This window comes from Lactuca serriola, chromosome 3 (assembly GCF_051521515.1).
Source record: "Lactuca serriola cultivar US96UC23 chromosome 3, Lser_US96UC23_V15, whole genome shotgun sequence".
Lineage (NCBI taxonomy): Eukaryota > Viridiplantae > Streptophyta > Magnoliopsida > Asterales > Asteraceae > Lactuca > Lactuca serriola.
In genome coordinates this window covers 138,039,395-138,057,126 of record NC_136410.1, presented here as the reverse complement: position 1 = coordinate 138,057,126, position 17,732 = coordinate 138,039,395, and positions in this window count along the sequence as shown.

Sequence of the window (17,732 nt, the reverse complement as noted above, 5' to 3'; positions counted from 1 at the left end):
TTTGTCTATTGTCATCCCTGTACTTCCGTTTCTTGTATTGGTTCTTTGTCATCTCCTTATGTTTTTGTTTGTTTCTCATTTTATTGCTTCTTTGTCGTATCTTCGCTTCTCCTGTTCATTTCCTTTTTGGTTTCTAGAAATTTCTTTATTTTCGGTATGTGAATCCCTTTCTTTTATCCTCCACTTTCGTTCTTCCGCCCCCTTCCTGCTCTCTGTTTGAGGTAATCTTCTTCTGTTTTTTTTTTTGTTTCTGCTGCTGTCGTTTTTTCGTTCCGGCTGTTGTTGCTCTGTTGTGTTTTATTTTGTCATGGCTGTTTCGTCGAAACGGACAGCTGACGAGAGTGGTTCGTCGTCTGTTCCTCCCTCCGTCGGCTGTCGGCGCAGTTCTCGACGTTCACAACCATTATCTCTTCTTCCTGACTACATGGACTGTGGTGACTGTACGTGTGTTTGTGCCTACTGCGGTGCGTTGTTCTGGTATATTGAGAGAGTCATTAATACATCTATAGCTCATCCTCCGACATATAATCATTGTTGTAGAGGTGGAGATGTAGTTCTTCCTTATCCTTCCACGTTTCCCACCGACTTTGTTGCTCTGTATCAAAATTCGGGTTTTTTAAGTGATATTAGGGCTTATAACAACATGTTTTCTATGACTTCTTTTGGGGCAAACGTAGATGAGGATGTGAATGATAACCATGGTCCTTATGTTTTTAAGATATCTGGTCAGATTAGCCACAAGATTGGGTCCCTCTATCCGGATCCTATAAAGGGTCCGAGGTTTCTGTAGCTATACCTCTTTGATACTGGGAACGAAGTAGAGAACAGATTGAGGCGTTTTGATCATCCTGCAAAGACCGATTTAGATTGTAACATTGTCAGCTATCTGGTCAACTTTTTGGGGGCTAATAACGAATATGTGCGCACCTTCAAGACCGCAAAACAAATAGCAGAAGAAAGTAATTTACAGTCATATGCGATGCGACTGTTTAACAATGTTGCGGATCGTAGGTATGATTTGCCATCGTCTGGGTCTTTGGGTTGTATAGTAACTGGTGATGACACAATCTCTACAACATATGACATCATTATCCATTCGCAATCGGGTCGGCCTCAACGTATTAGTAAGTTGCATCCAAGCTATATGCCATTATAATACCCTCTTTTGTTTCCATATGGTGAAGAAGGTTGGTCCCCCCGTTTGAAAATTCGAAATAGGATTGGTGCAACAGCTCGAAATCTTACCGTCAATATGTATTATGCCTATCAAATTCATACCCACCAGCATATCTGGTCTCCTATTGTAAACTCATCTCGACTCTTCCAACAATATTTGGTTGATGCATACACATGTATAGAAGAATGTCGTCTTGATTACATTGTCAAACATCAATCTAATCTTCGGTCTGATTATCTTAGCGGCATGTATGATGCGCTTTCGAAGGGAGATAGGGAGGCAAGTGTTGTTGGAAAACGTGTATTCTTACCAGCATCATTTACCGGTGGTCTCCGATTCATCTATAGTCATTATCAAGACGCACTTTCTATATGTAGGGTGTATGGCAATGCACAATACTTTATTACTTTTACATGTAATGTAAAATGGCCAGAAATAACTCGCTACATGGATACACATATGCAAGGAGATGTGCACAGCAGTGCTGATATCATTGCTAGAGTCTTCAACATCAAGGTTCATGAGTTTGTTCAGTTTCTAAAACAGGACAAAACATTTGGCGAGGTTGAAGCATGTATGTTTTCGATTTCATATTCCTTTCATGTACGGGTTATTTATCATACAGATAATACTTTCCAAATCTGCCTATTTGTAGATATGTTACCATTTGTATTTCAATTTTGTAATGAATGGTTACCATATTTTTTAATATTTGTTTTTACCTTTGTTTATTAATGTTTTTTGGTTATCGTTTCGTACAGCTTCAAGTTCCGTGTTATTATCCTTTCATAAAAATGTTTACTTTACGCTGTCATATGGTTTCATTCTTATCCAGGAAGATTTCACTTAACACACATTTTTCCCAATGTACTCGATCAGTTGATGCTTTCAAGCACACCTGTTTACTCATATATAGTAATTTACATTTTTACTTTTTTTTTTATGCTTTTACGAGTTATTACATTTTTTTATGCATTTTGCTCTCACATTTGTAACATACTATAAGAGCTATACATTACATTCCATATCTGGATCGAAATGGTACATTAGATTCAAAACATCCCTTTTTATTCATAGATAATAGTATTTGGTTTTTGTTTATTTATTTAGTTTTTTTATTTCCGTTTTTTCCCAATCTGTCATGGTTTTGTACCTCTCAGCTTTTTATGGATTTCTACCTGTTTAATATGATGTGATTTTTATCATGAAATCATTATGATGTCATATTATAACACTGTTGCATTGATTACATTATGCATAGCTTATTTGATTCATGTAGACTATATGTCTTTGTAGATATCAATCATAATAATCATCATTTCCAAATCTACCCCTTTGTAGATATGTTACCATATGTATTTCCAATTTTAGAACAAATGGTTAGCATATTTATTTTTGCATATGTTTGTTAATATAGTTATTTACACCTTTACCCTTCGTTTTCAACAATGTTTTTTAGTGGGTTTTTTTGTTATAATTTCGTAGAAATCGAATTTTTCTGTTATGCCCATGGCCATCCACAATGGTATATCGATGTTACATGCGATGTGAAGTGGGCAGAAATAACAGAGTACATAGATACACATATGCAAAGAAATGTCCACTGTAGACCAGATATCACTGCTATAGTCTTGAACATCAAAGTTCATGAGTTTCTTCAGTTTCTAAAACAAAACAAAACATTTGGTGACGCTGAACGATATATGTTTTGCATTTTCTCTTCGTTTGAGGTATATTTTAAATATAATGCTATTCTTACCATGAAATTATTAAGACGTGATGTCATTTCGGCATTCCAATTTTGTTTTTTACATTTTTAACCCTTTGTTTTAAACAATATTTTTTTTGTTATAATTTGGTAGAAATTGAATTCTTCTGTCATTTCCCTGTTCATCTGCTTTCTATATGTAGGGTCTATGTCAATCCACAATGCTTTATCGGTTTTATATGTAATGTGAAGTGGGCAGAAATAACAGAGTACATGCATACACATATGCAAAGACATGCTCACAGTAGAACATATATCACTGTTATAGTCCTCAACATCAAAGTTCATGAGTTTGTTCGGTTTCTAAAATAGAACAAAACATTTAGTGAGGCTGAAGCATATATGTTTTGCATTTTGTCTTCGTTTGAGATATATTTTAAATATAAGGTTATTGTTACCATCAAATCATTAAGACGTAATGTGTTTTCAGTATTCCAATGCTTACATGATTCATATTTTATTCGATTCACATCCAGCTATATGTCTTTGCAAACATAAATTATATTAAAGATCATTTCCAAAGGTACCCCTTTGTACATATGTTACCGTTTGTCTTTGAATTTCACTAACGAATCATTAACATACTTTTTAGTGTTTGCTTTAGGTGTGTTTTATAATAATTTTTTTGCTATGATTTCTTACATATTGAATCCTCCTGTTATTTGGCTGCAATAAAAGCTTTTAGTTCATGCCGGTACATGGTTTCGTCCTGATTCTTGATGATTTTATTTTACATTACATTCCATATCTTCCTACACATGATATATTACATTCAAAGTATATAGATTATGCGATTGACAGTTTACTTTTTTTTCTTTTTTTCTTTTTTGTTTATTTCATTTTTTTTTAGTTCTAACTGTAATTTTTTCCCCATATTATAACAGCTATACATTACATTCCATATCTTCCTACACATGCTACATGATAATTTTCAGTTTTTATTGGTTTCTTTTTTCGTTTTTTTTTCGCTCTGTTTTTGACTTTTTGTATCTGTTCACACTCTATTAAATTCCATAATATATAATAATATTTGGTTCACTTATTTGGCAAAAGTATATTTGATTAAATTTTCAAAATTTGTTAATATATTGGTATCTTTTTATGCTAATTTTGTATCTCCCTTTTATTTTTAGCATGAAATCATTAAGATGTTATGTTATAATAGTATGGGACTGTTCACAGTATCCATATTTTATTTGATTCATATAGCTTTCTAAATGTACTAGCATTTGTCTTTGGATTTTGGTAACAAATTGTTAACATATTTACTACAGTTTGTTTTTAAGTATGTTTCTTAATGTTTTTTTTAGTTATAATTTGGTAGACATAGAATCTTTCTACTCTTTGCCACTCACGAGAGCTTTTACTTTATGCTCACATACGCTTCTCTCCATACTATAACATGTCTTCATTAGATTCCATATCAATCTGAAAGATGTACCCTTTTTAGTATATATTTTTTTATTATTAGTTTTTTTTATCTATATTCCATTAAATATGATATCTTTTCAGTTTCATATATGTTTAGATATTAACTTCAATGTATACTTACACTCTTATTTAGAAATAGAAAAATATTAAATGTTAATATTTTGAAATTTGTTCATAATTACAGATTTGTACACTATCGAATTCTAGAAGAGAGGTCTTCCGCATTGTCATACTTTACTTTGGGTAAACAGTTCAGATAGAATAAAAAATCCAATTGATATTGACATATATATTACAGCAGAGTTGTCGGATCCAATTAACGAGGCAGAATTGTACGAGACGATAACAAGTTGCATGATTCATGGCCCGTGTGGACCGCTTAATGAAAAGGCTCCATGTATGAGGGATGGTAAATGTACTAAACATTTCCCTCGACACTTTGTTAACAGTACATTCTTTGACAGAGAGGGATATGTACGGTACAAACGTAGCGCATATGCACATCATACTACCCGATATGGACAGGTTGTAGACAATGGCTATGTGGTGCCCTACAATAAAAGGCTTTGTTCCCGTTTCCGTGCACACATCAATGTTGAATACTGTGGTTGGAATATGATGATTAAGTACCTGTTCAAATATATTTCCAAAGGAGCTGATCGCATAAGATACACTCTCCAAAAGGTAGAATCAACCAACCAGTCATCTGCAGCGCTGCCCACTACTAGCCATAACAGACCCGAAAATGAAGATATATGTGTTGTAAACGAGGTACAAAACTTTTTGGATGGGCGCTACATATGCCCACATGAAGCAGCATGGCGGATTTTAGACTTTCGTATACATCAGCGCCATCCAGCTGTACAGATTCTAACTGTACATGAGGAAAACATGCAACAATGGATGTTCAATGAAGAAAACACAATACCTGAAGTACTATCAAATCCGAACAGTAGTATTACCACCCTACTTGCGTGGTTTGAAAGTAACGCAAGAGATGCAAAAGGTCATGATTTGACATACCTGGATTATCCAAAATCTTACAAATGGGAAAAGTCATCTAAGTCATGGAGCCGAAGAATTTATGAGTCATCAAAAACAGTAGGTCGGCTTGTATTCGTACATCCTACATCCGGCGAATTATTTTACTTACGGATGCTACTCTGCCACCAAAAGGGATGTACATCATTTCAAGATTTGCGCACCGTATGAGGTACCATTTACCCAAACTTCTGGGCCACTTGCAATGCACTTGGATTGATAGGGGATGATATTGAATAGCTTACCTGTTTCACAGAAGCTTCCATCTGGGCAACTGCATCACAGCTACGATCCCTTTTCTGCCACCTATTGCTTTTCTGTGAGGTCAGCAATCCACGTTTACTATGGGACAGTGCATGTGATAAGATGATATATGATTATCTACATACCTTGAAACTCCAAATACCAGATAAGAATGTTGCTTCAGCTGCTGACATAATTGAACAACAGTTGCTTCATGATTTAGATAACATCCTCTGTTCTGCTGTTCCATCTAAATCAATGGGAGACTTTGGCCTTCCCGTTCCTTCAGCTGATGTCATTGGTATTTTACGAAATCGTCTTCTACTGGAAGAATTGAGCTACGACAGGGAAGGGCTGATGAAAGAGCACAATGAGCTGGTGCCAAAATTAAACAGTGACCAAAGATCAGTCTATAATACAGTCGTCAGTTCCATAGAAAACAAAAAACAAATACTGATGTTTGTTTATGGACATGGGGGTACCGGCAAGACATTCCTATGGACAACCATTCTTTCTTATTTCAGATCCATAGGAAAGATTGTATTGGCTGTTGCTGCTTCTGGAATTGCGTCACTTTTGCTACCTTCTGGAACAACAACACATTCAAGATTCAAGATACCTATCGACTTAATAGACAAAAAATCATGTGATATTAAAAAACGCTCCTTCCTTGGAGAACTTATGCAACGTACAACACTCATTATTTGGGATGAAGCACCAATGAGTGATAGAAGGTGCTTTGAATTTTTAGACCGCTCACTTAGAGATGTGCTATATTGTGATCAACAACCATTTGGAGGGATATCGATGCTTCTTGGTGGTGATTTCCGCCAGACTCTTCCCGTTGTACCAAAAAGCACGCGTTCGGAAATCATTGCACTAACTTTACCGAGTTCATACTTATGGCCATATTTCATGGTTCGTATTTTACATACAAACATGAGACTACAATCATCTGACATAACAACTCAAAATTCAATGTCCACATCAACTTTTGCAAGATGGTTGCTAGCTATTGGAGACAGAATCATAGGTATACCAGACAAAGACGACCCACGTGATTCAAGTTGGGTACAAATTCTATCCTCACTCCTAATATCTGCCACTCCAAACTCTCAAAAGACGTTGATAGATTTTGTTTATGGAGACGGTATACTTATCGACCCCACTGCTGCAGACCTTTCAGTAAGAGCAATAGTTTCTCCTACAAATGAGGCAACCGACGAAATAAACACCCAGATTTTAAAAATCGTGAGAACAAGTGGTAGAACATACAATTGTACAGACATCATGGAACCAAATGGAAAGCACACATCAGATATGGAAGGCTTGTATCCAATTGAATACCTAAACCAACTAAACTTTCCAGGAATACCACCACATGAGCTTACAACTAAAACACATTGTCCAATAATGTTGATAAGAAACATAAATCAGAGGGAAGGTTTATGTAACGGTACCCGACTCATTGTCTCCCAATTGTTACCAAACGTTATCGAAGCAACCATCATAACCGGCACTTGCATTGGAAAACGTACATATATACCACAGATAAAATTCATACACAAATCATCAGATTTCCCATTCACGTTTTCACGAAAACAGTTTCCAGTGAAAGTTTGTTACGCGATGACTATCAACAAGAGTCAAGGACAGTCACTGCGTAGAATAGGCATCTATTTGTCACAACCCGTCTTCGCACATGGACAACTTTATGTAGCACTATCCTGAGCAACATCACCAGATTCCATAAAAATACTAATAAAGACCAATGACACAGTGGAAGAGAATCAAACCAAAAACGTTGTCTTCAAAGATTTATTGCAGAAACTTACTTCAACAGAGGTCCATAGTATCACTACCTGTCATACCTTTCGTGAACCCTTTTCTAAAGACCATTAATACTTTTTGAAATAACTTTGTTGTTCACTGCTTCCACATAATTTACATATCTATAAAATTTCTTATTCTTTTCCAAATATAACACTGATTTTCACACATTTCTTTCTATTAGAAAACGGAAACAACTCATGACGAGCATTTCTGACTTGAAGACTGATGGTATTGGAGGCCCGCTACAACTTAGAATACTGCAAAAATGGAAACATGATGTTCGGCGATACGAGACTAGGTATCTTGCTGTCGATAGATTTGTAAGTAGTCACCAAAAAAGATTACAACAAAATCAGGTTCTAAATTTTATATTTTGATGTTCTTTAAATATTAAAAAGTATGTTGATAACAAAAAATAAATTATTTACAGAAATTATAAATAAAAGTTCTTACAACAAAATTATTAATAACAATTTTTTTATGTTTATAAAAACACAGAATTTGTTATTTTAAAAAAATCATCTCTTTAATAAATGGTATATTCGTATATAATATGCCATAATCCGTAAATCATAAATATCCCTGTTTTGTAATAAAAACAGACCTAATGTCAACTTATTAACAACATGACTGAGAAACTACGTTCATTCAATCATATAACAATCTCACTTTACAGGCAGATGCCATACAAATTCTTGGACAACGAACAAATAAAAGCTACATTGAGTCTGTCCTCCATGTTTCACAGTGTTACACCATATCAGATTATAGCTGTCCTCAATTAGATAACTATCAAAAATTCCTTGAAAATGAGTTCTACATCGATGTTGGCCTCAAGTCCATCATACAACCAATTCCAGAGACAACAACAATACCCAAAACTTGGTTTCGGTTCGTATCAAAATCACATCTCATAGACCTCGGAGAAAGACCACCATACTATCCAGGTAATCATAATACCGACAGATCTGATTACATAGCTGTTTCTTACACATTTACATTTACTACTAAACAGATTACATTGGTGTCTTATCAAAGGTCAGAGAGTGTACCAAAGCAAACGGGGAATCATTTGTGTTGCTCATACTAACGGATGAAAGGTATATATAGTAAAAACCATATCACAGTTATCAATTTCCTCATACCTATCTAACACCAAAAAAAAATTCAATTTTATTAGTGGTAGTGAACTTGCAATCAATCTATGGAAAGAATGTATAACCAATCCAAAAAAGTTCAACCGCGACTCCTTACATCCACCACCCGCGACAACGGTTGTTGCCGTCACGAACCTAAGACCATCCATATACAATGGTACTTTTTTCTACTCAGCCCTCTGTATATCAGTCTTATCATTGTCATATAATGTTATGTCATGCACTCAATCTGCAAATCACTTTTCTATAGGAGTATTACGCTATGGTTCATCACATGCTACACATATCTATGTGAATCCGGACATACCAGAAACAACAACACTCATTAATCTGTCAATCATAAATTACAAAAAAATCAATTATTCCGTATGATAAACTTCCCATACTAATAAGAAGATGACATCAGATTTACAGGACCTTCAAGACCAGCACCACCACTATCAGGAACACCATCAACCCTATATGACATGAAGAAAAAAAAACAGATCTAATCTTTTGGTAACATCAACTTAAAAATATCTCTATTTACAAATAACATCAGCTTCAGACATCGATATCCAATTCTTTTATATCCACAGGATAAAACATTCATTGTACAGGCTTCAATCAAAGAATTTCACTATCAAAACAGCTGGTTCCAAGCAATATGTCCAATATGCAAAGATCCCATCTTCAAAAGAGGTGAAAGCTGGTACTGTAGTGCACACGGACTAATCGAAAAGCCCACTTACATGTAAGCATCTTTTGAGTTAAATAAAGCATCATTATTTTCTAACAAAAGTCTTTATGAATATTTTCCATTCATAGATACAAATTAACAGTAACCATCACTGATGCTACGGACACGATATCAACACTAATATCCGAGACATCATGTCGGAAACTGTTAAAGTCATCACTTGAGAACTTTATATCCAACAACCCACACATAAACAAAAACACCCTACCTCCTATCATCACTGACCACAAGCAACAAACAAAAAAGATGTCGATCCAAATGCTTAGAGCATCAACTCCCGACAACATACGCTTCATAATAATAGATATTGAAGAGCCAACAACCAGGGCTCAAACGTCTGTGCCAGGAACACCAGCTCAACCACAAATGACAAGAATGCGCCCAACTGACACAACACCAGAGCCATCAACACCTGTTGAACATGTTGCACGTACTCTCACTTACGATCCCAAGGTAAACACACAATAACAAAATCAAATTCAAAAACAAAAATCCAAAAAAATACTAACAATTTTCAATTCATGTCTAACAGAATCTGCACCAAGAAAAAATCCAAAGCGGACACCCAAACAGCAGACATCATAGACAAGCACCACAAAATGGATCTTTTGTTTGGACCAATATCACTATCTTTTGTAATATAAATATATCATCATTGATCCTTTTGTTTGAACCATTATCACTATCTTTTCTAATATAAACATATCATGATGACCCCCTATGACTATAAACAATAACAAATAACTTCTCTTTCTATCAATCCTCTTCTTCTAAATTTCATAGATGTTTCCACAAGAAAAACAACGAACACTTTCTTTTCTTCTATGAATTAACGCACCACCTACATTATAACATGCATGATAGCTATTACCTAAAACATGAATACACACATACCGATTTAAATAAATAATCCGTTTAAATTATCCACTAATTAATAATACATTATGGTAACAACCATTATCAATACGCAATTAAATACAGATACATACATCCCAACAAACACATTGCATAACAAAAGAATATTTACGATCAATAGTTATAAACTTAAATAAATTACCACTTAAATTATAGTAGATTCACTTGAATATTTGGGCAGGTGTTCTGACTAAGATCACATCCAACCACCAAACAGTAGCCATCAAATTAATTACCAAATCCATGGTTAACGATTCTATCTACCAAATCAGCCAAGCAAACCTCATAGCCACCCTATCTACCACTTTTAAAACCAGACTAGAAACCAACTAATACCTCTACAAAAACACAAACAAACATCATGAATATCGTCATGCAGAAATTAACCCATCGATCAGCTCCAAACAATGAAGTTGTCCTTGGCAGATGTTCAAACGACGTACACCACCATCAACAATTCCAGACAGAACATGTTGCATGATGCTCCAACAGAACTGCCATACATGCATGGTATCATCACCAACACTGTGATCGCCGATCTCGACAAATATGTTCGACATGATGCAACATAATATGACAACAGCTATCGATGTATGCAAGAAAATCACTCAGCACCACCCAGAAGCACAACGAATCGAAATCACAAGTTTTTTGCGAGCGTCTAACATGAATCCTACTGTTATCCGATCTGTAATCATCCAGTAATAAATAAATATCTTTTCTTCCGTAATCAGTCGTCTGTTTGTATACTTATCCGTTAGAAAACCAAATCTATATAAACATATACAGATACTCTTAGTTTTCCATTTAACAAAGATATAAAGTAGGTTCAAACGCAGTCAAATAAATATTATTTATTTCAGAAGCCATAAAAATAACACAAATGCTAAAAACGAAACCCTCTGACCATCTAGTTTATATTAAAATACATTTAGAATACCATCTCGTGTGTCTATTTACTAAACGCTTTGCTATCTTAGATATAGCTTGGATAGTTTAATTCCATAGTAGGGGTCATACATATACTTGATTATAACTAGCAAAAGTGTTATTGATATGACATTGTTTAAATAATTAACAGAGGCATCCATCTTTTCGTTCCTTTCATCAAATCATCATAGAATGCGACGTGTGAATTCAGGAATTTCCATTTCCTAAAGAGTTTTTATTGCCAATGTTTGTTGTCAATTCATTTTTTGACAAAATCTAATATCAAGGATTTTGTTATGCTTAAAACTAAAATGTTAGTTTGGAATCAAGAACTATAGTTCTTTATTTGATTACAAGATTCATAGTCGTTTGATGTCATGATAATAAAGTTACATGGCTTTAGTCATATAAACATAATATTTTTTTAGTTTATAATTGAATATAACTGATAAAAGATTTGAAAGTGCAATATTAAGATTACATACATTTCAATTTGTAACATCTTTATAAGAAATATTTTATAAACACAATAATGTAATAAAACATGAAAGTAGATTACTATATCCGATTAATCATTATGAATGAAATCACTATACTTCCTACCACTTTCATGCAAACTTTGAAAAATTCTTTGGGTTTCTTATCTTTCTTTCTTCAGTAAAAGAGACACCCGAATCCTAAGAACATGTAAAGAATGATACATAAAACAATGAACATCAAGTTGAGAAATGCATAGCTCGTAGCTTTCATTCTAGAATTACAACAATCACCAAGTTCAAGATGTGGCAAACAACCATGGGAAAATCTTTGACAAAACTAGAAGAAAACTATATGATATTCCTATCATGAAAAAGAAACACAACATTAGTATAATATTGAGGAAGAAGGCAACATCCCTACAAATCCCTTTACGCTTCCCACATGAGCAACTCAACTCCAATCTGAAGCAACCATTGTGAAGGTTCTCCACCATTTCCTACATAATTACAAATTAATAATGTTCTTGATATTTAAATTAATTAATGCTATTTAAAGAGTGAGAAAATTGTGAATAAGATGTCATACTTGAGGAGAGTTGTCGTTTTCTGCATGTTATTGAGATTGTGAATAAGATGTCATACAAATAACGTCGCAAAATCTTTGTTTAATCTCACTAACTTTATCTCCCATTTTTCTCAACTGTTTAAAGAAAGATTTGATTTCTCAATTGTTCTTTAAACTCTACGAACAAGAAACTAAACACAATTAAAGAAGTTAGATATATACAAACCTTTGATTCGAGAATATGCTTATGGGTGTTGGAAGATCCTGGTGGCGAAGTTCTTGATTTTGGCGGCGAGGAAGAGACTCCAGGCGGCGGCGTCTTGTTTTTCTGGCGAGGGAGTTCTTGATCGAAATGTGACCGGCGAAGTAGGCTGTTTCTTGTTGGTGACTCCGAGACTTTGGGAGGTGTTGTGGTGATTGTCGGCGGATCTTGATTGGCGGATGAATCATTGGCTGTTAGAGTTCGGGGAACTGGGTTGTGGGTATTCATGGTGGTGGTGGTTGCCGCTGCTGCACCGTCGAAAGAAGTTGACGGAGTGGTAAAGATTGCACCACCAAGAGAGGCGGATATGGGTGATTCTGATTCGTTAGTTTCAATCGAAGGTGCCATTGGAGATGGAGTATGGGGAAGATGTAGTGTGGTGGAATCAGGGAGGTTGTCTCCGGTGGTGGATGAAGGTGGTTGGCGGTGGAATTCTTCGACGGTGTTGGGTGGCTGGAAGCCACTAGTATCTTGACGATCGCTGCTCATTTTCACTTGTATTTCTGAATTATGAATTCTGAATGTGTTGCCAAAAGGTTTAAGAAGTCGCTATTATATAACAATGAAAATTGGGGACGCTTAACATTGTTGATGTAGGCATATTACTTGATTTATAATTATTTCGAGTTTAGCATTTTATAAATGAATTATTCTAATTAAACTGTTATATTCGGAAATTCATTAAGTAGTTCATATTTGATTAATGATTTTATTTTAATTAACTGTTATATTTTATGTTTTTTTTTGCTATTTTAATTTTAAAGTTCCTCTTCAAAGTGAAATTTGAAAAATTAAATTTGTGCTACTTATTTGATGCATATGTTAGGCTGTGTTTGACACGCCACAGCTAGCTAATAAGCTAGCTTATTTTTCGAGTTTTTTTTTATGTTGTCGTGTTTGGTAAGCCAAAAAGTAGCTTATAAGCTAGCTTTTTGAAAAGCTACTTAGACTAACTTTTTAGGAGCTTTTTTAAAATTTTCCAAATATACATTTTGATTAATTATAGAAACACATACTCTTACATGTCCTTTTATATAATTTTATATATTTCAGCTAGCTTTTCAGCTAGTTTTACCAAACGTTATTTTTTATTTAACAGCTACCTTTTCAGCTAGTTTTTCAGCTAGCTTTTTAGCTATCAGCTAACTTTTTATTTAACAGCTACCTTTTCAGTCATTAGCTAGCATTTCAGCTAACAACTAGTTTTTCAGCTAGTCTGCCAAACATAGCCTTAATCTTAAAGTTCCTTTTCTTCTCCCATAATCTTGCATATCCCGTGTGTTACCACATAAATTGGATATTGGATTCAAAATATAAAAATATGAAAATGGTAGATATCCCCAAATCTTGAAATCATCGACATCTATCTTTTTTTCTTCACGGATCCAAAAATGATAGATTGAACTGTTATAGACATTCTCAAAGAAATTCTAGCCTTGAATCACCAAAGTTTGTTATGTAAAATATTTCATTTATGTATGTTTTTATTCATTTTAATTGGTATTATCGGTTTAATTTAACTTTTTTAACCGTTTTTTTTTTTATAAAAAACGATTCGTTTCGGTCAAAAAATAAGCATAAAACCGATACTAACTAAACCACTCACTTGACCGGTATCCAATCCAATCGATTCGACTGGCCGATTCAAACTGGTTTTTAAAACATTGCTTGGAGGCCGAGCTAGGAAGAGATCCTCATCAGACACATTGATCTTAAGATGTAAACTTAAGATTGAACATTGTTGTTATGAAGATACAAGAAATGTTAGTAAAGCGGCGACACCTTTAGCGGCGACCACAAGCAACAGCGGCGACATGTAATTGACGCGTTACATGTCGCCGCTATTGCTTAGCGTCGCCGTTAAAGGTGTCGCCACTATTGCTTAAACTAGTATTTTCGTTATTTTGTTATATGTTAAATTGGACGAGTATTTTAAACGGATACTGTATTAATATTTTGGAATTGAATGTAGGATTAGATTATTAATATCATACCAGTTTTTTTTTCAATTTTAATATATATATATATATATATATATATATATATATATATATAATAAAAACACCAATACCAGCGACGCCTTTAGTGGTGACAGTCGGTTATTACCGGCGACAGGTCTTTAGCGGCGCCATGCGCTTATTAGCGGCGACACATCTTTAGCGACGATAAACAAGTATTAGCGGCGACAACTCGATCAATAGCGACGAAACATTAGCGTCGACGTTTTAGCGACGACATGTCGCCGCTAATGCTATTAGCGGCGACAAGCCCCACTTTTAACGACGTCGTTTGTTGCCGGTAATACTCTAGTTTCTTGTAGTGATTCTACCATCACTTGCACTTGTATTCATAACAATAGACATTTTTATATCTCTATCACAAACATATAACATAACTTTTGTTACTAACAACTACGATTCTTCAATTTCCCACATTTTAATAGATATATCTTTTATCAATTTGATCAAAATGATGGCAAAACAATATATCAGATTTTTATTTTAAAAGTGGAATAATTATGTTGATCTCTATGTAATGATGATTCCACCCCTCCAAGACCGGTCCTTGAGTCCAACAAAGATAAATTCGGACTCTCGACCAAAGTGTCTAGAGTGCAAACAAACAAACAACACAATAGTAGAAACCTAGTTCACGCCACAATGCCACACCACGGAAGAAAAGACAAAGTTTATACACATTATGGTCGTCGTGGTCGTGGTCGTCGTCGTGGTCGTGGTCGTCGTCGTCGTCGTCGCCGCCGCCACCGCCGCCGCCTAGGGTGGGTAATTTTCCCTTGGAAAAAGCAGCTACCTACATCAATTGGAAAGACTCACTTGAGCTGCTTGCTTAAGTTAATATTTGCTTGCCCTTCAAAAAAACATATGATTTTGAAATCGCTGTCTCATACACAGACAAGATACATCATAACATCACAACTTAAAGATCAAAGGGACCTCATACATCCCTGGTGAAAACCAACCAATGATATAAGATATAAAGATAACCAAATTTATATGAAAATATTTTATTAAACATTTGGTATTTTTGAATGATTCATTATTTGATATAGATGATTATTGTTAATCGTTTACTTATTAAATAACCATTTTTATGGTACACTTAATATATATAGTGATTTAAATACCTATATACGTTGTGTGAACCGAATGTTTATACTTCCTACTATTCATGAATATTTCGTTTAACTAAAATAGATAAAGAATGATGCAGAAAACAAATGAACATCAAGCCGAGAACTGCATCAACTTCAATCATAGAATTACAACAACCACAACATGTCAACGTGCATGTATTGTGAAACAACTAACGAAAAAAATTTGAAAAAATAAGAAGAAAGCTAACTCCTATTCCTATCATCAAAAAGAAACAAAATATTAGAATCACAAAGAAGACGAAGACAACATCCATACACATCCCTTTGCGATTCCCACAAGAGCATTTCACCTGGAATCTGAAACAACCATTGCGACCTCTCTCCACCATTACCTACATATATACAAATAATGTTTACTTTAACTACTCAATTTATCTTTAAACTATAAGAACAAGAAACTATAGTTAAAGAAGTTATATAGAAACCTTTGATTGGCGGATTTGATTACGATCGGGAGACACTGGTGGCGAAGTTCTTGATTTTGGGGTGGTGGAAACTCTTGGCAGCGGCGGCGGCGTCTTGTTTTTCTGATGTTGTTGAGAATCAGTTTTGATTGGATTGAAGTGTGAGTGGCGGAGTAGGATGTTTCTTGTTGGTGGCTCCGGGACTTTGGATGATGTTGTGATGATTGATGGCGGATCTTGATTGGCAGATGAATTGGTGTCTGTTGAAGTTTGGCGAAGTGGGCTGTGGGTATTCATGGTAGTGGTGGTGGTGGTGGTTGCCGGTGCTGCAGCGTCGAAAGAAGTTGACGGAGTGGTAAAGAGTAGGCTGCCGAGAGAGGGTGAAATTGGTGATTCTGGGTTTTAGTTTCAACCTCAAGCGACATTGGAGATGGAGTATGGAGAAGACGTGGTGTCGGGAAATCAGGGAGGTTGTTTCCGGTGATGGATGAAGATGGTTGGCGGCGGAGTTCGTTGACGGTGGTTGGTGGCGGGAAGCCACGAGAATCTTGATGATCGTTGTTCATTTCAATTTTGATTTCTGAAAAATGTTGTGTTTGCCAAAACGTTTAGGAAGATGATATTTATATAACAATAGCCGGATAATGTTCTCGTAAAATTGGTATGTGCACAAGGCCTTTGTAGCAAAAAAGAAAAAATGTAACATTTGAAAGTGAATTATATTTACTCTTTGATTCAATAATTAATCAAGCATAACTATCTTATTTTCCAAAATTCTACTATTCTACTATTACAAATAAAGATATGTTTGTAACATGTCAAATTTCCATCCGCTTTGTCTCGTGTAATTTTATAGTTAGTTAAAAAAAATTATATATATTATTTTATTGTGTCATTTTATAGTTAGTTAAAAAAAATTTCTATATATTATTTTATCGTTTTTCTTTTTATTTAATTAAATTCATAATATGTAGATGTAATAATTCTAATAAATGTAATAACAAATGAATATCCATTTCATTAATAAACTCATCTTATAATTTCAAAAACTTAAATTAAAGCCCATTGTTTTTTTTAATTTAAATTATTTGTTTAAATTTAAAAGAGAATAAAACATTTTAATTTTAATAATTCAATATTTTTGTTATTTTCTTATAAATTTAATCTTCTCAAATATTTAAACATTCATATTCAACTTTTTTTAAATAAACTCATATAATACATGAGTCTCACAATTAGTTGTTAATGTATAAATTTATAAGTAATATCATATTTAAGGAAATTACATAATCTCCTTGTTCATGTACCTAGTTAATAGCTATACTCGTTGTTATAAATGGTGTGCTTACGTTCATGTTAAAAGTAGAATCGTTTATGGTGATCAATGATCACTATGTAATGTAATGAAGATACCACCCTTGTAAAATCATTCCATAAGATCTTTAAAGATAAATACAATGATATTTGATATTTGATTCAAACTTATCTATTTAATAATCATATACAAACTTCAAAATGATGAAATTTTGAAGGCAAATGAGTTTGATTCATTTGATGTATGTGAATCATAGTTATATGGAAAGATGATTCACAAGTGTCTTTATCTATTGATA